The sequence below is a fragment of the Bos javanicus genome, chromosome 23 (genome assembly GCF_032452875.1).
Source record: "Bos javanicus breed banteng chromosome 23, ARS-OSU_banteng_1.0, whole genome shotgun sequence".
NCBI classification, from domain to species: domain Eukaryota; kingdom Metazoa; phylum Chordata; class Mammalia; order Artiodactyla; family Bovidae; genus Bos; species Bos javanicus.
The window spans coordinates 45,837,758-45,861,633 of record NC_083890.1 but is presented as its reverse complement, the minus strand read 5'-3'; the positions used below and the strand labels follow the sequence as shown (position 1 = coordinate 45,861,633).

The window sequence follows — 23,876 nt, the reverse complement described above, 5'->3', positions numbered from 1 at the left end:
GCCACCAGGGATGTGCTCGGTTCACACAGCTTGTCCAAGGCAAAGCTGGGGTCTGATCCTGGATTTGAGAGCCCTGAAGTTTGAAGTGTTTCTCTTGTAGCAGGAAAAGGAACAGTCTTGTTTTGTTTTGTTTTGTTTTTCTTTGCTGTATATCTAAAACAAATTCCCTGCAGAACCCCAGAAAGGTGAAAAGACAAGTTTGGAAGAGTGAAAGAAAGCCCCACCTGACCATTCTAACCTAGAAATCAGGTTAGCAGGGATATGGAACTGTGTGTGTGTGTGTGTGTGTGTGTGTGTGTGTGTGTGTGGAGTCACAGGAAGGTGCCCTTGCTGGAACCAACTGCCACGGCCCACCCAGGCTTTTGTACCTGCTCCCCACGCCCGCTCTAGACCAGGCTGTGGTCTGGCTCTCCCTCCGCGCAGCCAGTGGACCTGGGAAGTACTCTTCAGGGCTCCTCTGCTGCTCACAGAGGCTGGTGGGCGAGACCCATTCAGGCTGACTTTGAACCTAGTCACTGCTAAACGGTAACAAAAAGAACATGAAGAATCTTGAGGACATTGTCTCCCTACAGAATAGAAAAGAAGTCTTCAAAAAAAAAAAAACACAAAATAGAAACATTGGTGCCATGTGTGTTTTCAGCAATTAACAAATACTTATTAAACCCCGGTGGTACCTGGCACCATTCTGTGAACTGAGGGTGGCTCTGGAAGGAGACAGGTATGACTTTATGGAATTTAAGTTTTGAGATTTGAATGGTTGCGTTATCAGGTTGAGTGACTTTAGTTCATCAGGTTTTAGTATATTGAGCTAATCCACTCCCCGACTCCAACCCCTCAAAATGTTGTGGGTTTTTTTTTTCCCCCTGATTATCCGTCCCCGTTTTTAAAAATAAGAAATATATTCAAGAGCTTTAAAATTTTTAAGTTAAATTTTTTTAACTCTATGAGCTGCCAATATTAATGCTTCCTTGTATTCTTCCAGAGATATTTTATTAAGTTTATAGATTATAAAATTAATTAAACATCGTGTGTGGAAAATAGTACACTTTCTTTTTTTTTTAAGTTCACAAAATACACATCAAAAAGAAGAATGGCCATTTTTTTAGACACCGTATTGCTGACTCATCAGAAAAGTCCTGATGTTGGGAAAGATTGAGGGTAGGAGGAGAACGGGGCAACAGAGGATGAGATGGTTGGATGGCATTTGTTACTCAATAGACATGAGTTTGAGCAAGCTCAGGAGATGGTGAAGGACAGGGAACCCCAGAGTGCTGCAATCCATGGGGTCGCAAAGAGTCAGACACGACTAAGCGCCTGGATGACAACAAATTGTGAGTGAGAAACAGCAGTTGATAAGATGTAACCTCTATCTAAATAGATCATATGCAGACATTTAGGAAACTAATTTTCATTTAAAATTTTTTGAAGCATTTTTGATTGTTCACTTGTTTGTTTAATTTTTTGGCCATGCCATGGGACAGCTTAGCTTCCCCACCCATGACTGAACTGGTGCCCCTCGAAGTGGAAGCACAGAGTCTTAAACTCTGGACCGCCTGGAAGTCCCATTATGTATTTTGTTAATATATACATATTTTATTTTTTAAAATTTTGGCCATGCCATGCAGCTTGCAGGATCTCAGTCCCCTGACCAGGAATTGAATCTGGGCATGAACCCCTAGACCGCCAGGGAGCTCCCCAACACAGCAGGACTCTCTGACCTGACCCCCCTCCTCCCTTACCCCATCTCTCTCCCCTCACTGCTTCATACCTAAGGCCTCACACTTCATATCCCAGCAACTACTTGGTCCTACACACTTCTGCGATTTTCCCTTAATTTTTTTTTTGGTGGCTTTTTATGATGTCTTCTCTGAGCTGCCCTTCCTATCATCTCTGACTATTCCTATGCATCCTTTGTGACCCTCCTTGGATGTCACCTCCTCCAGAAGCCGTCCTTGATAACCCACCTCCCAGACAGCTGGTTACTCCTATTCGCCCTGCCACAGTTGCCAGCACTAAATTATAACTACCTGCTAAGTGAAAAGCCCCTCTGCCCTTCCTCCTCCTTGTTTGAGTTCCTTTAGGGTGAGGAATGTGATATCCATTTTTATCTTTTCCATCACTACCCCTACACTGCGACCTATTGCTGTGCCTGAAGAGGGTTTGATGCTTGTGGGTTGGGTCTGGGGAGGGGACGGTTAGGAGACACTGAATACACGCATATGTATGGCTGAGTCCCTGCTGTGCGCCTGAAACTATCACAACATTGTTAATCAGCTATCAAAGTCTGAAAAAAAGTTCAGAGAGTGGTGTCCCCTGTCTGAGGTGGGGAGGAGTAATTTTTGATAGAATCAGAGAAACAGTGGGTAGGCTTGAAGGTATAATTCCATAAGAGCTAGGCCAAGAAGTGATACCAGTAAAGAGAGAGAGAACCAGTCCTTGTGGAATTTTAAGAGTTTCAGCTGGAATGTTAATAGGGCAGACTCATTGCTTAGAAAACTGATTCCCAGGGACTTCCCTGATGGTCCAGTGGTTAAGACTCCATGCTTCCACTATAAAGGGTGCAGGTTCGATCCTTGGTCAGGGAGCTAAGAGCTGAGTGGTCCAAAAAAACAAACAAAAACTGGCTCCTGGGCAGCCAGCTGGGCCCGCGCAGTCTCCTCTGATGCCCGGAGCGAGCACCAGTTCCCTAGGCGGGCACTGCCACCTGGTTCCTGTCTTACCTGCCCTCAGTCTGAGTATCTCCCACAGCTTGGCACTTAGCCAGCCCTGCGGTTTGTCTCCCACTTGGCTACTCCCGGCTCACAGAGTGGGCTTCTTCTGTCTGAATCTGACCCAGAGTACCCCTTAGGGGCTTTCCTGGTGGCTCAGATAGTAAAGAATGTGCCTGCAATGCAGGAGACCCAGGTTCAATCCTTGGGTCGGAAAGATCCCCTGGAGAAGCGAATGGCTACCCACTCCACTATTCTTGCCTGGAGAATCCCATGGACAGAGGAGCCTGGCGGGCTACAGTCCATGGGATCGAAAAAAGCTGGACGTGACTGAGCAACAAACACCTTCACCTTCAACCCTTAGCTACTGGCTTGGAAAAAACAGGAGCATAAGGAGATGAAAGGTTAAAGGAAAAACAACAATAGAAACTTGAGAAATATTTCTCCAGGTGTAGCTCTCAACAAATGTAAACACTGAGCTCTTGGGAAGGTACGTGTTCTCTCTGAAAAGGTTACCCCAACCTTAAATCTGGGCGTGGCTGGATCAACCCCCAGGCTTTTTCAAAGTACGCATTGTGTTCTCTGAACATCAGCCTAAATTTAGAGTTCGGTTTCTATTGCCACAAAGGATGCATTCAGTCATGTTGATCGTACCATTGATTGAGAATGATGAACATAATCGGATTGGAAGCATCCTGTTTTAATGAACATTATTAGAACGTTCAGGCTTATACTTGAGTTATTTTTTCGTGCCTGAATGACAGTCCACAGTGGCACCTATTTTGTTGACATGGAGGTAAATTCAGATTGAAGGAGAAATGACACTAAACAGATCCTTTCCTTGGGTTCCTATCCGCTGAGCAGAGTTTTCACATGACATCGTTTCTGTATGGCCAGATAATGTTAAATACACATAATACAATTGGACATGATTTTCACAATATTGTATCAGGGCGGCAGGCCTGTTTTGCTTGTTTTGTCTCTTTGGTAAATGTAGGTGATTCTTGGGGAAGTAATTTGAGGTCAGAGAAGGTCACGCTATATCCTGGCTCTTGAGAATCTAGATGTCAGCCTGGCCCCAGGGGTAGAGAAACCTTAGACAGGTTACAGAGTATTCACATAATTAAACTATACTAAGCCGGTGGCTCAGTGGTAAAGAACCCGCCTGCCAATGCAGGAGATGACGGTTCAATCCCTGGGTCAGGAAGATCTGCTGGAGTGGCCACCCACTCCAGTATTCTTGCCTGGGAAAGCCCCTGGACAGAAGAGCCTAGTGGGCTACAGTCCATGGGGTCGACCTAGCAACTAAACAAAAAAGACAGAACTATACTGAAGCCGTAGCCATTTGAAGGCATTTATTTATGATGCCTCTGGCCATCGGTTGTGCTGTATAACACTCGGATCATTTTCTTTTAAAAAAATACATTTATTTCTTGGTTTTTGGCTGCATGGGGTCTGTATTGCTGGGGGCTTTCTCTAGTTGTGGAGGACAGGGGCTCCTCCCCGTTGCGGTGCAAGGCCCTCTCACTGCGGTGGCGTCTCCTGTTGCGGAGCACTGGCTTTAGGGCCTGGGGGCTTCCGCAGCTGCGGAGCACAGACTCAAGTCGCCCCATGGCATGTGGAATCTTCCCAAACCAGGGATCAAACCTTTGCTCCCTGCCCTGGCAGACGGATTCTTGACCACTGAACCCCCAGGGAAGTTCCTGGGTCATCCTCTTCACTGGGGAATCTGTGCCCAATGATTTCCCCACCCATCCTGTGAAGGAAATAATCTGGAAATACTGCTCTTAATTAACTTTTAATCCCTAATTCCTAGAACAACATTATATAAACAAGAAAAATTGGGTTATCGTATATATACACATTTAATTATGTACAGATACCATTCCTAAATATCCAGTAAGCTGAGCTTAACACAACTTTAAGTCGTGCAGAAAGGATTAATGTCTTGCTTTAGACCCAGCAAGGCCATTTTTTTTGCAACTTTCATTCCACTTCCAATCAATTTTCTACCGACTGTCTGAAATTAATCTTTTCAAGAAGAACCAAGGTTTTAGGTTTTATGTATTTTTGGCCACGCTGTGCATCTTTCGGGATCTTTAGTTCCCTGAGCAGAGACCAAACCGTGTTCGGTGTAATAGAAGTGCAGAATCCCAACCATTGGACCACCGGGGAAGTCCCTCAGTGACTCTTTAAAACGGTAAAATGTTCGTTGCATGTCACAGTCATAACAGATATATATAATCGGTGTCTACAGATCTCGTTGTCATCTAGATCTCTACTTTCTCTGAACCACAGCAATGGCATCTCCCGATATCTCCCCTCAAGTGCACGCAATACTATGAAAAGGCTTTGGAACCAGATAAGTGCAGGTTAGATATTGGCTCCCATTGCCTCCTAACTGTGTGATACTGGTCTTGGTCTATGCTGTCTCAGTTAACCCATCTGTGATGGTGGGAGTAATACATTTAGTCTCGAGAAGTTATGAATATTAAATAAGATAATGTATATAGTGTAGTGGTTCCCAGACAGAGCATGCTTCAGGAGCCCGGTGGAGCCCATTAAAACAGGACTGCTGGCCCCTAGCGCCAGGATTTCCAGTCCAGTAGGACCGGAGCAGGGTCCAGAATTTGTAGTTCTAACAAGTTGTGGGGGTACTGATGCTAGAAGCCCCCCTTGAGAACTGTTGGCACGGCCCTTTTACAGAGTAGCACATAGATTTGCAGCAAATGTTGGTTCTGTTTATTTCCATCTCCTTAACAGAGAAAAAAAGGTAATCACCAGTAAAAATGAAAATGAGTTTATATAAGGCAAAGCTTTACAGTTTTGGTTGCTTAGGGTGGCTATTGAAAAAGGGGTGTGGAAATGACTGATGCTTGGGAAGGACTCACTTTGAAGAAATATCCCGGGCTTTGGGGTGAGACAAACTGATGATGAATTTTGGCTCTGCCCTTAGTAACTTTGTGACCATGGGTGGTGGTATTTAGTCACTAAGTCATATCTGACTCTTTGCGACCCCAGGGACTGTAGCCCGCCAGGCTCCTCTGTCCATGGGATTTCCCAGACAAGATTACTGGAGTGGGTTGCTATTTGCTTCTTTAGAGTATCTTCCTGACCCAGGGATCAAAACCTGGGTCTCCTGTGTCTCCTGCATTGACAAGTGAATTCTTTACCATTGAGCCGCCTGAGAAGCCTGACCACGGATACCCAAACTTTAAACTCCTCATCTGTTTAAACTCACAATAATGATGGCTACTTAGTAAAGCTGATTTGAGAACTGAGTGAAAAAAAATGGGTGTAAACTGAGAGGTGAAGTGTTTTTCTATTTGTTAATACAAATACGTATTAAGAAAACCTAAATATGGTGTAGAATTCCTAAACTAATGAGATCCTCAAGGAAGGTGTTAAATTAAACCCGTTTAAATCTCTTTTCGCTATGAAAAGATGTCTGCACCATGGCCCCAAAACCATGTAAAACTAGATGTAAGTTCATCCAAAGAGAAATAGGAGGAACTATAAGAAAACTTAAGCAGTTTAACATGTTAGGATGCGGATTTTTTATAATTTTGATTTCCCTGAATGTTATTGGGTATAATTTCTGAAACTACGGAAAAGTCTCACTTAGTTCTTACAGTAATACTGTGAAGTATGTTCTCATATCCATGAGAAGAGTGTTTCCTTAAAGATGCAAAGGATGTTAGTATCTTCAGGACTCTTTCTGAGATCACATCACATGAAAGGAACAGGAGCTGGGATTAATAGGATTGTTTTATTCTCTTAAGCCTTATCATGTACAGAGATGTCACTTTAGAATAAATATAATTTCTTGGAAAAGGAAATCGACATAGCCAAGATGTGAAAGAAATTGGAGTTTTTTTTTCCCCCCACAGTCAATCTGTATAGGTTTCTGTGCATTCAGCCACATCCTTCTCATTTCCGTGTTCAACTTCCTGGATGTTAAAACAAATTATTGCTCCTTCTAGCTACTTACCAGGGACCACTGTAAAATTCTATTGTGTGTGTGTGTGTGTGTGCTAAGTCGTCAGTTGTGTCTGACCCTCGGCAACCCTATGGACTGACTGGCTGTGTTAGACTATGTCTGCCTCTGGGTGACCCACCGGGCTCCTCTGTCCATAGAATTCTCGAGGCAAGAATACTGGAGTAGGTTGCTGTGCCCTCCTCTAAAACTCTATTAGAGATTTACAAACACACCCAATCGGATGCAGAATGGTACAGTCATCCTTATGTGCCCATCAGCCAGTCTCAAACTGAATTTATTATAAGCACACGTTCTTTCATCTTTAGGAGCAATATGTTTGTTAAGATGCTCATTTTGGCCTTCCTCTTCCTGTAGGGAACGTGGGAGGGGTTTGTTACTAAGAGTAGGAATTGCTTAGTGGGGGTAGACTGTTCCATGTGCAGTGTTTAGAGGTAATTTTTTCCATCTCTTCTAGCTACTGAATATTCTGCTTCCTTTATATAGGAGGGAAAAAAGACATTGACAGTCTAACTATTTTATGAATCCCCTTTGGAATTGCCTTGGGGAGTTTCCTGTTGGTCCAGTGGTTTTTCCTGTTGGTCCATTGTTTAGGACGCCAAGAGCTCACTGCCGAGGGCTCCAGGTTCGATCCCTGGTCAGGGAACTAAGATCCCGCAAGCCACATGATGTGGCCCAAGACAAAAGCAAACAAGAAACAATGCCTGGGTTCAATCTCTGACTGGGGAACTGAGATCCCACAAGTTGCATGGTGCAGCCAAAGGGAAAAAAAAAACAAAACAAGCAAATACAGCATGTAGTTATGTCATTGTGCTTTTGTTACTTTTGGCTTGACAGTGTCTGTGATTCAGAATAAATATTAGGAACATTGTGAACTTAATTGGAAGAATAAGAATAACCCAAACTGTATCCACTTCTTTTTCAGGAACACAAAAAGGAAGAGAAGCTTCTTTTTCAGAAACACATGTGACAGACTCACAAAGCTTCCTATCATGAGTCCTTGCAATCCATTAGATCATCTGAGGACTTTATACTGTTTATGTCACAATATCCCAATAGAATCTCTTATCAGAAGTCATACAGAAGAGGATTTGTCTAGATTTGTAGATGGCTCAAGGGTTTATCTTTTCCTGTAAAGTGAATATATTAGTCACTGGTCCGTATCCACAATTCAGAGTTGCTAAAATATTGAAATAACTGTTGCACAAATGGAAACAGTAGTATTCAAGTGCTTTAAAGTAAGCTCTCCACAGCTGAAAACTGAATGCTCAGAATTGGCACTTTGATCCCTAAAATGACCCTGAGCAGAGGAGAAGGGGGCAAGGAACTGAGGGGGCCAACATTTCTCTGAAGTTTCAGGTTTTGTTTTATGAATTTATGTACACATCACATTCCCACCTCTTCTAGAACTTTCTTAAATTTCTAATTGAAATACATTACACAATGTATGGGGCTTCGCTGGTAGCTTAGACGGTGAAGAGTCACCTGCGATGCAGGAGACCTGGGTTCCATCCCTGGGTCAGGAAGATTCCCCTGGAGTAGGGCATGGCAACCCACTCCAGTATTCTTGCCTGGAGAATCCCCATGGACAGAGCAGCCTGGTAGGCTACAGTCCATGGCGTTGCAAAGAGTAGGACATGACTGAGCGACTAAGCACAGCATATACAGTGTATACGTACACTGTATACATGTTGATGTATAGCAGAAAACAACACAATATTGTAATTAGCCTTCAATTAAAAATAAATAAATTTTGAAAAAAGAAATATACATACAGGAAACCCAACGTATCAGAATTGAAATGACTGAATTTTCAAACTGATCCTCACCTGAGTAACCAGTACAAGAGCCCACACTCCTACAAATACTCCAGGAATCCCCCAGTACTCTCTTCAAGAGCAACAATCATCTTGACCCTCTAGTTTTGCTGCTTTTGTGTCATCATAGAGCTTCTAATTGTAGCCTAGTGCTTTTCATCCAAATGTTCAGGTTAAATAGATTCTTTCAAGAAGAAATGCTCAGGCCACACTGTGATTTCGTGTGTTTCTAAAAACTGCTGGACATTCCATGGGTTGGGGGTGAGGGGCGGGAGTGGGCTGGGATACCCACATGTGCCAGGTACAACCTAGGACCCTCTGTCCCATGTTTCTTCTCTTTTTAATTTTTTTTAAAGAAGTTTCTCCTATTTGCAGAACAGTCTAAGCAGAAGTACTTCTGTGGTTCTATATAAAAGGTTAGGCTTGTTGTAGATAGGCAGTTAGTTCCCAGAATGAGCAACCTATATATACCCCAGTGCGTGCAGCACCAAATGGAATTTACCACTGACCTTCAACTCCTTCAGACTTGTCTCGGGTTGTAGATAGGGTTTAAAATTAGACAACAGCCCTAAGCAAGCATGGTTTTTATTTGGCTGCTTTTACATGGACTTGGAGGGAAGGCTTTACAACTTAGGAATGCATTCTTGATTTACATCCAACTGGGTGTAACCTGGTGCCTTGTTTTGAAGGTGAGGTAGGCACTGCAGTCAGGGCAAGAGGAAAATTCGTCTAATGGGTTCATTAAGGGCCTTTCCCCAGACAGGAGACAAAGCAGCGCAGGGCGTGCTACGTTCTGTTGATTCTAACAAGGAAAGGCCTGGCCATGAAATAGCTTTCAGTGTAATGGAGTGCGAAGGACGATCAGTACTGTAAATACTTTTATTTGAAGTGAAGTGAAGTCACTCGGTCGTGTCTGACTCTTTGCGACCCCATGGACTGTAGTCTACCAGGCTCCTCTGTCCACGGGATTTTCCAGGCAAGAGTACTGGAGGGGGTGGCCATTGCCTTCTCCAGGGGATCTTTCCGACCCAGGGATCGAACCCGGGTCTCCCGCATTGTAGGCAGATGCTTTACCACCTTCGCCACCAGGAAAGTCTATTTATTTGAAACAGTCACATAAAACTAGGAGATGCCACTTGAAATGCAAATGCCTAATTTAACCTGTGACAAACACATCTAAATGAATAGATTACAGGGAAAACATGACTTGATGTTCACATGCTGCAAATAACAATGCTTCATCCTAAGGAAACAGGTTTTTGGACTGATGAAAGTGGTGAACATTTGTACATAAGGGATGCCCAAACTCATTTTAGGAAACCCAGTCCATATTTCTCAGTGGTAAAGACCACTTAGGATAGGTTATTTGCAATTTATATTTGGTAGAGTTTTGTCAGCTAGTTGGGGGCATCAGTAACGAATAATCTGCCCACCAACGTCGGACATGCAGGAGGCTCAGGTTTACTCCTTGGATCGGGAATCCCCTGGAGGAAGAAATGGCAACCTACTCCAGTATTCTTGTCTGGAAAATTCCATGGACGGTGGAGCCTGCCAGGCTACACCGTCCATGGGGTCGAAAGAGTCAGACACAACTGGGCGACTAAGCACACACACAGCCAGCTAGTTCACAGCTATGCCAATCTTAAGGTGATGTGAAAGTATTTATTGGTGCAAAAAATGCTTCATGAAATGTTTTCTTAGTGATTGTTACTTGTAAGATTTTGTAGTGTTTGGGATCTTTTTTAACTTTCATTTTTGTTTTTTGTACTTTTATCAGTCGTTTGAATCCATTCAAATAAAAGTGTTTGATTTTTCCCAAATTATAGAATAATATTTTTAAGAGGAAAAAAGTCAAGATTCATGAGGTAAATGTGCCAGGATACTTAACACTAGCTAAATTGGGGGGAAAAAGAAAAAAAAAACAGTTGGTCTCTTCTTTGAACTTCTCTGTATTTTTAAAATCTTCAAAACTTATGGTTGCTTTGTTGAAAAATAAAATCTCCCTTTACTAAGGGATACTATTTGGTGTTTTAAAAGCTGAAAAATATTATCCCTATAAAGGGATGCTCAATGCATTAAGTAGCCTATGGAAAACACAGCTACTCAAACCTGGCTACACATTATAATCATACAGAGCATTTTAAAAAATTCCAGTGTCTGGGCCTCACGCCTGACCAATTAATTCAGAATAGCTAGGAGATGGGGCACAGTTATTGGTACTTTCCTAAAAGTTCCACAGAGGATTCCGATGTGTAGCCAGAATGGAGAATACTGATACAGATGAAGGCTGGACTTAGAGATAAAAACTGAAGGATGGAACTGATTGTCTTGTGGACTTGGCCCACATCCATTCTCTGCCATTTTACCTGACAGCTACTTTTGTAAAAAGTCAGTTAAGGTTTTGCTAGGAGGAAAAGAACTTCCAAAACATAGTAGCTTGAAGAAGTTCCTGTGTCTTCTGTGAGGACTTCTGACCGGGGCCTGTTCCACCAGGACTGGAAGGGCTTGGATGGACCTTCGCTTGCAGAACCTGGTCTTCTAACCCCACGGCCCCTCATTCCCTAGTGGGTTCAGCAGGGCTGTTTCACTTGGTGACCTCAGGGAGGGTCGCCCTAATCAGCGAGTACTTTCTAAGTCTCTGCTTGAATCATGTGTGCTAATGTCCCATCAGTCAAAGCAGGTCCCGTGGCCAAGCCACGGGAGAGACTGTGGAGTGTGGAGAAACATTCTCTACCTTTGAATGGAAAAGTTGCAAAATCATAGTGAATGAAGGCATGTATATAGCAATGGAATGAATTTGTGCCCATTTTTGGCAATTGACCGTAACAAATTAAAATGCATCCCTTTTTTAGTGAAAGTACTTGATAAAGCAAGATATTTACTAGGATCTTTTTTAAAAAAGTCTTTTTGAGGGGGCTTCCCAGGCGGTCCAGTAGTTAAGACTCTGCACTTCCACTTGAGGCGGGAGCAGAGGGTTTGATCCCTGATCGGGGAACTAAGATTCCACGTGTTGTGGCACAGTCCAGAAAAAAATTATTTTTCTAGTTAATTTTGGGAAAGTACCTTTAACTTGCATTACAAAAGAAATTTAATGGTAATTAAGGAATTTCTAAAACAGTTTAGAAATTAGGAAATTTAGAAATTAGGAAAATCCAGAAAATTACAAAGACTAAAATAAAAATCATCAACAGAAATATTCAGAGATACTATTTTAGCACATTTCTTTCAGTATTTGTTTTCATATAAAAACATCTATTTTATGTGTTTTTATAACTGGCTCCCCTCATTTAATAGTATGTCCTAGTTTTTCTGTGTCCTGAAGAATTCTTCACCATAATTTATAATAGCTCAGTAATATGCCATCATGTGAATGCAATATCATTTATTTAGCAAAACTTCCAATTAGGGGTTTTTAGGAGGTATTATCAGTAATACATTGTTTTATTAATAAAATTGATCATTAATGGTGACTGAATCTCAGCAGTAATTAAGTCCCAAGTACCATTCAGGGTGTTTTAAGTATATTACACACTTCACAACAACTCCATGAGGTGTAGGGAATTTTTTTTTCCCAAAGTTTTTATTTGGGATTGGGGTATAGCCCGTTAACAATGCTGTGGTAGCTTCAGGGGAACATTGAAGGGATTCAGCCATACATATACATGGATCCATTTCCCCCCAAACTTCCTCCTATCCAGACTCTGTAGGAACTGTTTTGACACTCCTTTAGAGTCAGAGAAACCAAAGAACAGAGAGGTTAGGTGATCTATCAGAGGTCCCACAGTTAATAATTGGTCCGGCAGGGACTTGAACCCAGGCAATATTGTTTGAGAGCCTTTCCTTGTAACTGCTATATTACATTGCCTCTCAAATAAGAATTTAGAAAGAACTTCTTTAGGACAAATTCCAGTACACGAACTGAGTCAAAGTATATGCAACGGTTTATTTGTTTTTTGTATTAATTAATTTATTTATTTTTGTCTCTTCTGGGTCTTTGTTGCTGACCCAGGGCTTTCTCCTGTGGTGGTGCTTGGGTTTCTCATTGCAGCGGCTTCTGTTGTGGAGCACAGGCTCTAGGTGCACAGGTTTTAGGAGTTTGGCGCATGGGCTCAGCTGCTCCTTGGTGTGTGGAATCTTCCTGGACCAGAGATTGAACTCATGTCTGCTGCATTGGCAGGCAGACTCCCAACCACTGGACCACCAGGGAAGTCTGTATGCAGGTGTTTTAAGGGTTTTGATAGAAAGTGTCATATTGCTCTCCCCAAAACTGGTCCAACTGCACTCCCACTGGCAAGTCTGAGACTCTCATTTCCCTACACCTTCTCCACCACCAGCTATTCAGTTCAGTTCAGTTTAGTCACTCAGTCGTGTCCGACTCTTTGCGACCCCATGGGCTGCAGCACAACAGGCCTCCCTGTCCATCGCCAACTCCCAGAGCCTACTCAAACTCATGTCCATCGAGTCGGTGATGCCATCCAACCACCTCATCCTGTGTTGTCCCCTTCTCCTCCTGCCCTCAGTCTTTCCCAGCATCAGGGTCTTTTCAATACCACTAGGTCTTATCACTTTCTAAATCTTTGCCAGCTCCATATAAAATGATGAGAGCAGCAGGGAATATATAGGAAATATATATATAGGAATATATAGGGAATATATAGGAAATCCAGGTACCTTCTCCTCAGTCTTTTGCTGTGACTCTACAGCTGCTCTAAACAAAAAGTCTATGAAAAAATTATTTTCTTAAGAGAGGCTATCTTAAGATTTAAATTTTACTAACTTTAGTTTCTAGCAAGCATGAGCTTCTTTTTTTTTAATTGATACATAACTGACATATAACAGTTTCAAATGTTTAAGATAATGATACAAGATTTGTACATACTGAGAAATGATGATCACAATGTCTTGTTAACATCTGTCCCCACCACCATAGTTACAAATTTTTCTTTCCTTAAGATGAGAACTTTCAAGATTCTCTCCTAGCAACTTCCAAATAGGCACTGCAGTGTTAATAACTACAGTCATCGTGCTGTACTTTACAGCCCCATGAATTATTTTGAGCTTGTCTTTTATTAGATATTTGCATAAGCCAAGGTACAGAGAATGACGTGAAAATGGAAGGCCAATTTGGGAATTCCCGAAAGCCTGGTAGGACAGCTGGGTGTGTATGGATGGTGATGACAGGAGACGTGGGCAGTGTTGAAAGGTGATGTCGTGGACAGTGATGAAAGGGGAGGCCTGGAAACTCAGTGTCGCAAACTCCACGTCCACAGGGCCAGGCAGACAGGGTGAGCTGGTGAAACACGGTGGGGGAGCAGGGTAGGTGGAGAGCTCCAGGTTAGATAACACTCTCGTGACTTGTGGACAGTGGAGTCTTGGCAGTCCAGACTGTCGTGGGAACTTTCCTTTTTTGCGGTGTCCCACTCCCCTTCAGTGGGGGTCAAACCAAACAGGTCTCCCAATCAGATATGGTTTCTGGGCTACCCGTCTGCTGCATAGAGTCTGTAGACATGACTGCAAAGATCCTCTTGTGCCATGCTCAACACACTGGTGTCTTCCTGGCCCGAATGTGACCTAGAGCACCAAACCGCTGGACCTGGCCAGGGTCACGGTTCTGAGGCGCTAGCTGGGGCAGTTGATTCGTGACAGCATGGAGCAAAAGAAAAAAGCGCCGATTTACATTCATGTGTTTGTGGCAAGAGGTCACTTTGAATTGGGTCCTGAGGAGCAGAAGTAGCAACGTAAAATGAGATACGGGGCGAGGAGTCAGAATTCTAAGGGCAATGGGCACCCGTGGGAGGGATCTGGGATGACGGCAAGCCTGAATTTGTCATTTGTCCGAGGGTGAGGTGGGGGGCAGGCACCACAAAGCACTAGAAGAAGCAGACGCAGGGCAGGGGGTTCAAAGTAATCCCACATACCCCAGCCAGGAAGGCCACAAGGTCAACGCTAATTATATAAAGAGCCATTTGCTGGTATGGCCGACAAAGTGGGCAGACTGGAGGCCGAGAGACTGGTTTATGGGCAATTAAAATAGTCTTGGTGAGTGGGCAGTGCTAGCCAGGAAAATGATGCTCTGAAAAGCCAGGTAAGGCTTGAAGAACTGCTGGTAGATGAGAAATCAGTCAGGGGCTCACCTGAAAACCAGTTCTGGACTTATGGTGGTGATCATTTTGCGATATATACAAGTATCGAGTCAATATATTGTACACCCGAAACTAGTATAATGTTATATGGCAATTGTACTTCAATTTAGGAAAAGAAAACAGAAACTCTGGGAAATAGAAGACTTTAGTTTTATTTTAAGCACTCTGGAAAGTTTTGATATATTCTGAAGTTTGGAAACATTAAATTCTTTTCTTTCTTCCTCGTCTTCCTTCTTTCCTTCCCCTCACTCAACGGTGTACAGAGTATTTGCTAGTTATTTGGGCATGTGTCTGAGGGTGCTGTGCTGTGCTATGTTCAGTCGTGTCCAATTCTTTGTGAGCCCATGGACTATAGCCCGCCAGGCTCCTCTGTCTGTGGGATTCTCCAGGGAAGAATACTGGAGTGGGTTGCCATGCCCTCCTCCAGGGGATCTTCCGAACCTAGGGACCGAACCCCGGTTTCCCGCATTGCAGATGGTTTCTTTTCTGTGTGAGCCACCTGTCTGAGGGTAGATCTATCAAAGACAGCGTTCTGATGTTTGTTTAGATGTTCTGGTATTTCTGGGACACCTGATAAAAGTCTCACTTGAGAGTACTTCCCTCTTGTTCATGTCAGAAGTCCACCTTGCTTGACCCAGCTCCCCCAAAGGACGCTCTTATCACTCTGAGTGAATAGTTTGTCAGCCAACATGGGCACCCTATAGTTCAAGGTTTGTCTCCTAGGTGCTTTCATGAGACGTTCAACAAAAAACTCCACCCCTTTCCATGTGGCCATTCAATCTCGAACTTTCATGAAACATCATCGGAATGAATTTGCTGATCATTTCCTACTTTACTCACAAACCTGCATGCTCTCAAGAAAACAGAGTACCTTGAGGACAGGTATAATACAAAGAAAAAAGAGTGATCATCTTTCAGCTGCTTGAGCTCTGAGATCCTGAAGGGAGAGGGTTCCTTAAATAGAACTAGAGAAATACGCCACAGAAGAGTCCATACACATCTAATCCAGTGGCTCTTCATTTCAGCATTTCTTTCTTTTCTCCATTGAATTAGCATAATTCTGCACTAAAGTCAAGCCAATCAGATAAAAGGAAACTTCTTTCTCTTTGACATATTAAAAAGTACAACAAATACCCACACAGATCAAACTCTTCAAAAGAAAATACAGAGAGGAGATGCTGAAAGACTAGTTATTTATCCAAGTTTATTCTTGGAGAGCTGGAGTTCAGAAACTCTGAACCCTGCGCCCCTGGAAGCAATACTCTGTCAAAGAGAAATCATTCTTAAAGTGTGATTTTTAAAAATTCTCTTCGTTCCCTCTTGGCATACTTGTGGAGCAGCCTTGGGAACGGTTCCGTTCTGGCCTCTCCTTACACCCTTGCGCTGTTTTTACCTCCAGACAATGACTGTGGAATCGCTTTCTAGGCAAGGGACAAGTGAGTGGCTCAGGGGTCATCATGAGTGGAGGATATTGAAGGCTGTCTTGGTTTTAGTGAAGAGAAGAAGGAAAAGTTGTCTGAAAGTTGTGAAAGGCAGGCCTTCACTGCCACAGAGAAATCTGCCGTAATATTAACAGGGGTGTTTGACGAGAGCTAAAGCCCTTGTGGCTCAGAGGTTAAAGCGTCTGCCTGGAGTGCGGGAGACCCGGGTTCGATCCCTGGGTCGGGAAGATCCCCTGGAGAAGGAAATGGCACCCCACTCCAGTACTCTTGCCTGGAGAATCCCATGGAGGGAGGAGCCTGGTAGGCTACAGTCCATGGGGTCACAAAGAGTCAGACATGACTGAGCCACTTCACTTTCACTTTTCACTTTCAAAGATGATAGACAGAGAACAATGGAAGCAAAGGGTCAGGGGATCAAGGTCAGTCTTGAGGTCATGAATGCACTGAAACCTGAACTGTTCTCTGGGGTTGCCCAAGATTGTCTGCTTCTAAAAAACACTGCACTAACCTTTCCTGTTCGTCACTGGAAGATTGTTCAGGAAACACTCTTGACTAGAGGAATCTGGTCTGCTAATAAAAATATCAATACAACCCATAAGGGAAAAGGATCTAGAAAAGAAAATTGATTCCTGGGTCGGGAAGATCCGCTGGAGAACAGATGGGCTACCTACTCCAGTATTCTTGGGCTTCCAGTATTCGTGGCTCAGCTGGTAAAGAATCCTCCTGCAATGTGGGAGACTTGGGTTCGATCTCTGGGTTCGGAAGATTCCCTGGAGAAGGGAACAGCTACCCACTCCAGTTTTCTGGCCTGGAGAATTCCACAGACTATACAGTCCATGGGGTCGCAAAGAGTTAGACACGACTGAGCGACTTTCACTTTCACTTTCATACATATATATAACTGAATCACTGTAAATCAACCTCAAAAAATAAAGTATAAAAAAATCAGTACATATAAACCTTTCTGGATATGCTAGGCCAAAGTATCAGTATCAGTAAATATAAACCCAGGCTTCCCTGGTGGTCCAGCAGTTAAGAATTTGCCTTGCAACGTGACGGATACCAGTTCCATCTCTGGTCCTGGAGGATCCCACGTGCCGCAGGGTAACTGACCCGTGAGCCACAACTGATGAACCGGTGCTCTCAAGCCTGTACTCTGCAATAAGAGAAGCCATCACAACGAAAGAGTAGCTTCTACTCGCCATAACTAGAGAAAGTCCTTGCCTGTCAACAGAGACCCAGTGCAAGCAAAACTAAGTAAATATTTTTTTTTTTAATAAAATAAATATAAACCCTTCTGGATACTCTGGGTCAAAAGCTCCAAGAACATCTCATTTGTGGCTTTGTCCCCAGCATCTCCTCTGGAACACAGGAGCCCCACAAGTAAACTGTTTGAATGAGAGAATAAGTTATCCTGAAAACAAAATCAACAAGGATTTTAGCACGTCCACACTCCTGGGCAATTCACTTCAATATTGTGGGTTCTTGTTTACACAGCTTGGCAATGATGGGAACATATTAAAATATTAAAGCATGAAAATTTCTAAAATCCCTTCCTCTATAAAATTTTAGTTTCCTCCTTTCCTTGTTTTATCTTTTCCTCTTAAAACCAAAGAAGAGTCTATTTGTTGGCAGTTGTCAGAGGTGATGTAGAGAGGTCATCATCTCAGGGATCACAGAACTCCAAAAAAAATCCCCATGAAACCAAGAGGATCATTCTGTAAGTTACATATGTTAAACCAACACAACATTGTAAAGCAATTATCCTCCAATTAAAAATTTTTTTAAAAATTGAGGGATTAATGAACCATTGGAAGGCAAAAACAAATATACCATTTTATTTCTCAAAATAACCCCAGTTAACAATGAGGGGGAAAAGGCTACAAGGTACTTAACGTATGTTTCCCAACTATCAGGTAATTTTCCATTTTTTTAATTGTTTAAGTTAACCAGCAATGAACACCATTTTTTCTTTGGTTGAATTTCATAAGCACAATTACTAAATCAGTGAAGCATATCAGACTCGGATGCTTGTAAATAAACCTTTTTAAAATATAAAAGCAATGTAACATTAAAGGAAGTTTTGTAAACACAAATTTGCATATTTCATATTCAAATACTGGGTTGCCCAAAAAGTTCATTTGGGTTTTTCAGTAAAAGCTTATGGAACCCAAATGAACTTTTTGGCCAATTCAGTATTTATACATGGTTTTATTGTGAAAAGTGAAAGTCACTCAGTTGTGTGACTCTACGAATTCTCCAGGCCAGAATACTGGAGTGGGTAGCCTATCCCTTCTCCAGGGGATCTTCCCAACCCAGGAATTGAACCGGGGTCTCCTGCATTACAGGTGGATTCTTTACCACCTGAGCTACCAGGGAAGCCCACGTGGTTTTATTAATAAGGTACAATTCCATGTTCTCATCCAGGGGCAATTTATCCTCCCAGTGGACATTTGGCATTGTATTCATTGTGCTCAGTTGTGTACAACTCTTTGTGACCCCATGGACTGTAGCCCACCAGGCTCCTCTGTCCATCGGATTCTCCAGGCAAGAATACTAGCATGAATTGCCATTGCCTCCTCCAGGGGATCTTCCCAACCCAGGGATAGAACTCCCGTCTCCTACTTTGGCAAGCTGATTCTTTACCACTAGTGCCACCTGGGAAGCCCACATTTGGCATTATCTGTAAACATTGGGGTCACAACTTAGGGTTCGGGGGAGCAGGTAGAGAGGGCACTGGCATCTAGTGTGCAGAGGCCAGACAGAGAATCATCCAAAGTGCCACTGAGAAACTTGCTTTAGGTTATAGTACAAAAAAGCATTCTCTTCCACAGCTACTCTGTCCTCCTGGCTTGAATAGAAACGATTATGTTTTAACCATTTATTTAGTTAAGCCTGCGAGGCACTGTGCTGAACACAATACACACCTTATCTTAGGTAACACAAACTCTCTGAAATTTTGAAGATTAGCACATGACGTCTGAAAGAGACTTGGTAATTGTTCAAGGTCACCCAAGCCTGTAAATAGCACAGACTAGGATTTGCTGCAGGAGGTAAATCCCACCGATGGCTTGGTGGTGAAGAATTTGCCTGCAACACAGGAGACACAGGAGACATGGGTTCGATCCCTGCATGGAGAAGAGTCCTCTGGAGGAGGAAATGGTAACCCATGCCAGTACTCTTGCCTGGAAAATTCCATGGACAGAGAGTAGCCCGGTGGGCTCAAGAGTCAGACACAACTTAGGGACTGAATAACAACAGTGATTTTCCCTACTTTTCTAAGTTGACTTTCCAGAGTTGTGCCAATTTCCAGCACCACTGTGAAGCCGTGAGAAAACCTCTTTCAGTACACTGACCCTAGCATTACTTTTGACATTGAAAACCAAAATTCTTGCTTATTTAATAAGCTAAAAATTATGTATCTGAGCTTAAATATTAAACAATTGCTGGAATTTGTTATCATGTATATGTCTCCCAAAACAAGGAACCCTCTTGCCATGTAAGAACAATAAGGAGAAAAGTCAGGTCAATATAAATAAAGCTTGTGTTTCAAAGAAACACATTCATTTATTCAACAAATGCGGTTGTTTGTCTAATAGAGGCTAAGCCCCAAGAAAAACATTCCTGCTTAGTCCGTAAAGTTGATCTCAAATCTTTTGTTTAAATAAGCCTATGAAGAGCAAATGAGAGAATTGTGTTTTATAGTTTAAAATGTTTTCTCTGATAATATTAGTGTCTTTTTTGCCCTGTCCTAGAAATACTGCAAAATAGATGCTACCTAGGATACCTGTGAATTGAGGCAGACTTTTACCCACATACCCCATAACTCCCCTCCTGCCAAACAATAATCATAATAGCAACAATCATAACACAATATAGTCCAGTATTTTAAAATATATAGTAACAGTGTATATAATATGTATAATGGGATACAGTAGTACATCCCATTAGTGGATCATTTTAGTAGGTCTTAAATGAAAATTTTTAACATTAGAGAATTGATGCTTTTGAACTGTGGTCTTAGAGAAGACTCTTGAGAGTCCCTTGGACTGCAAGGAGATCCAACCAGTCCATCCAACCAAAGGAGATCAGCCCTGGATGTTCTTTGGAAGGAATGATGCTAAAGCTGAAACTCCAGTTCTTTGGCCACCTCATGCGAAGAGTTGACTCATTGGAAAAGACTCTGATGCTGGGAGGGATTGGGGGCAGGAGGAGAAGGGGACGACAGAGGATGAGATGGCTGGATGGCATCACCGACTCGATGGACGTGAGTCTGAGTGAACTCCAGGAGTTGGTGATGGACAGGGAGGCCTGGTGTGCTGCGATTCGTGGGGTCGCAAAGAGTCGGACACGACTGAGCGACTGAACTGAACTGAACTGAAACTAGAAAATAGCAGACAAGTGTATTGCTACAACACTAAATATTTTGTGAAACTTTTGTGTGGGTGAGAGAGAGAGAGAGAGTGAAATTGTTTTCCAGTGGCTTGCAGCCTAAAGGGTTGAAAACCTCTGATCTTATCTACCTACTTCACTCGAAAAGTAAGTCTGGGGCCATTGCGTGATGGCCAAGAATACACAGCTAGTTCTGGGGTAAGAATTTACTTCGCAGCTCCCTAGGCCAGTATCTGTTCCACTGGGGGCGTTCAACCTAAGGTCAGTCTCTGGGGGGAAAATCGGAAAGAGACGTAGAGATGTCTTTAGGGTAGTAAAAGGGGAAACTGGCTGTTGGCACAAGTAACAGGATCAGTAGCTTTGGGGTCTCCACATATTTTTTAAAAATTATTAATTAAGTAATTTTAGTTTTTGGTTGCACCGGTGTTTGTCGCTGCGCATGGGCTTTTTCTCTAGTTGCGGCGAGCAGGGACTACTTTCTGTTGCGATGTGCGGGCTTCTCATTGCGGTGGCTTCTCATTGCGGTGGCTTCTCATTGCGGTGGCTTCTCATTGCGGTGGCTTCTCTTGTTGCAGAGCACGGGCTCTAGGCCGGAGGGGTGGGGGGTGGGGGGCTTCAGTAGTCGAGGCTCTCGGGCTCTGATGTTTCCTTTGAATCCAAGGTTCCACATCCATGGATTCAACCAACCTCCTATTGCCTAGGATTGTTGTATCTACTATTGAAAAAAATCTGCCTAGGAAAGGACCCTTGCAGTTCAAACCCATGCTTTTCAAGGGTCAATTGTATTCCCTGCAGAGGGAACAAAGATGTAAGTATCAAGATTCTTTCATGAGAGCAGAATTTGAGTGAGAAGAGCAGAGTGAGAAGCTCCCCTGAAACTGGATGAAGGCTGAGGGGGTGACTTCTGGAGGGGAGGAAATGAAGCTGGGTTCCTGGCCGTGTTGCTTGTAGCCCAAGCTTGACTGTGCGCAGGGATCCTCCCGGGGTCTTGTGAAGATGCTCATTCTGGTGCAGGAGGTCTGGGTGGGGCCCGAGATACTGCATAAAGAGTCAGTTTGTGATGTTCAATATTAATTAATGAGAATGAAAGAGGAAGAGAAATATTTTGTCCTTTTAAAAATTCAATCCTTTAAAGGAGGGCCAGCGACTTTTCGTCAAGACAATGTTTTATTCACATCTTTCTGCTGTAATTATTTAATTGAAAGAGACATAAAAATCATACATCAGCTGACCTTGCTGACATGAGTAAATATACCAGATTACCTATTTGCTTTCCAGACAGCCTCTACCCACTGCTCAACTTAACCAAGGCGAGTTTTATTCTAAATTATTTTAAAATTTGTTCTGGGACTTACCAGGTGGTTCAATGGTTAAGATACTGTGCTTCCAATGCAGGGGGCGCGGGTTCAGTCCCTGATCAGGGAACTAAGATCCCATGTGCCTTGGCGTGCAGCCAAAACAAAAGCAATTTTTAAAAATGTGTGCTAAGAATAAAAGAAGCCTCTTTTCTTATAGGCAAAGACTAAAGTAACTTTTAAAGTATTAAATGCAAACTAAAATAATAGGAAGACATATTACTTAATAAAGAGTTTTTATTGAGTACTTAACATTTACAAACAACGTTTTTAAGTTTGGCAGCGAGGAAAGAAGAATCTCTGATAGAGAGCGCGTAGGGGTGAAGACTCATGCTATTTACAGAAAAGACTGTGCAAAATTTAATTTTAGCTGGAAGACCTTAGTACAATTCTTAATTTAAATCCTCATATAATTATTATGTGACATCAGAGCAAAAGAGCAGAGCTTTGTTTTTAACTGTCTGAAAATGCACATGTTTTCATCAGTTTTTTAAAAAATATTTTATTTCTTTATTTATTTGACTGCTCCAGGTCTTAGCCATGGGAATCTTTTTAGTTTCACCAAACTCCTAGTTGTGGCACATGGGATCTAGTTCCCTGGCCAGGGATCGAACTCGGCTCCCCCTGCACTGGGAACAGGGAGTATTAGCCACCGGATCACCAGCAAAGATCCTTATCCGTGTTTTTAAAGAGGAAAAAATTTTATGTGCCTAAATCAATTAAACTTCTCAACATATTGATCTTGTCCAGTTTTTAAATTAAAAATATCCATGATCTTGTCCAATTTTTTAATTAAAAATATCCATCATCTTGGGTAATTTGGTTCTCATTAGTTTGTGTATTCGTTTTCTATTTGCCATTGTCATAGTTGATCACCGACTTAGGGGTTTAAATGATGTACTTGGCTCCTCTTATAGTTCTGTGGGTCAGAAGTCTGACATTGTCTCACCAGACCAAAGTTAAGGTGTTGGCTGCGTTATGCTCCTCTCTGTAGGGCTGGATTGGATCCCTCTCCTTGCCTTTTCCAGTTTCTACAGGCCACCCACATACCCTAGCCCCTTCCTCCTCCTCACCTTGTACCACTCCAGCCAGCTCTCCACCTCCCTCTTCCACTGTTAAAGGCCCTTGTATTTACAATGGCCTTGGATAAATTGGGATAATCTCCCTAGTTGAAGGTCAGTTGATAAGCAACCTTAATTCCCCTTTGCCATAGCATATTGTCAGGTTCCAGGGATTAGGATGCAGACTTGTTTGAGGATATGTTGGGGGCAGGGGCATTATTCCTACTACCAGATCTTTTAAGAAAAGACTGTTTTGCAATTCGAGTACGAATGTCATTTGCATGGTATTCACATTGCATTTCTCACTGATGAGAATCGCTAGAGCTCTTATAACACAAAGGAGCCCTCATTTAGTTGCAGTTACATTGATTCCCATATTCAGTACTCCTTTTCCAGTAATGGAATCTCTGTCACTTATTAGCATTAAGGATGACAAGAGTGGCCAGTTTCCTGAGCTTTTACTGTAAGATAGATGTTATCCGGAAAGTCCTAAAAATTTTGGATAATGGTACCATTTACAATAGCCAAGACATGGAAGCAACCTACATGTGCATTGACAGAGGAATGGATAAACAAGTTGCGGCAAATATATGCAGTAGAATATTCAGTTCAGTTCAGTTCAGTCGCTCAGTCGTGTCCGACTCTTTGCGACCCCATGAATCGCAGCACGCCAGGCCTCCCTGTCCATCACAATCTCCCAGAGTTCACTCAAACTCACGTCCGTCAAGTCGGTGATGCCATCCAGCCATCTCATCCTCTGTCATCCCCTTCTCCTCCTGCCCCCAATCCCTCCCAGCATCAGTCTTTTCCAATGAGTCAACTCTTCGCATGAGGTGGCCAAAGTACTGGAGTTTCAGCTTTAGCATCATTCCTTCCAAAGAAATCCCAGGGCTGATCTCCTTCAGAATGGACTGGTTGGATCTCCTTGCAGTCCAAGGGACTCTCAAGAGTCTTCTCCAAC

At 42.9% G+C, this 23,876-nt stretch overlaps 1 protein-coding gene across 2 annotated transcripts in view; it reads left to right on the top strand.

Moving 5' to 3' along the window:
• Positions 1-23,876, top strand: part of LOC133236712 (N-acetyllactosaminide beta-1,6-N-acetylglucosaminyl-transferase) — a 95,609-nt gene that overhangs the window by 61,305 nt on the left and 10,428 nt on the right. The window lies entirely within an intron of this gene.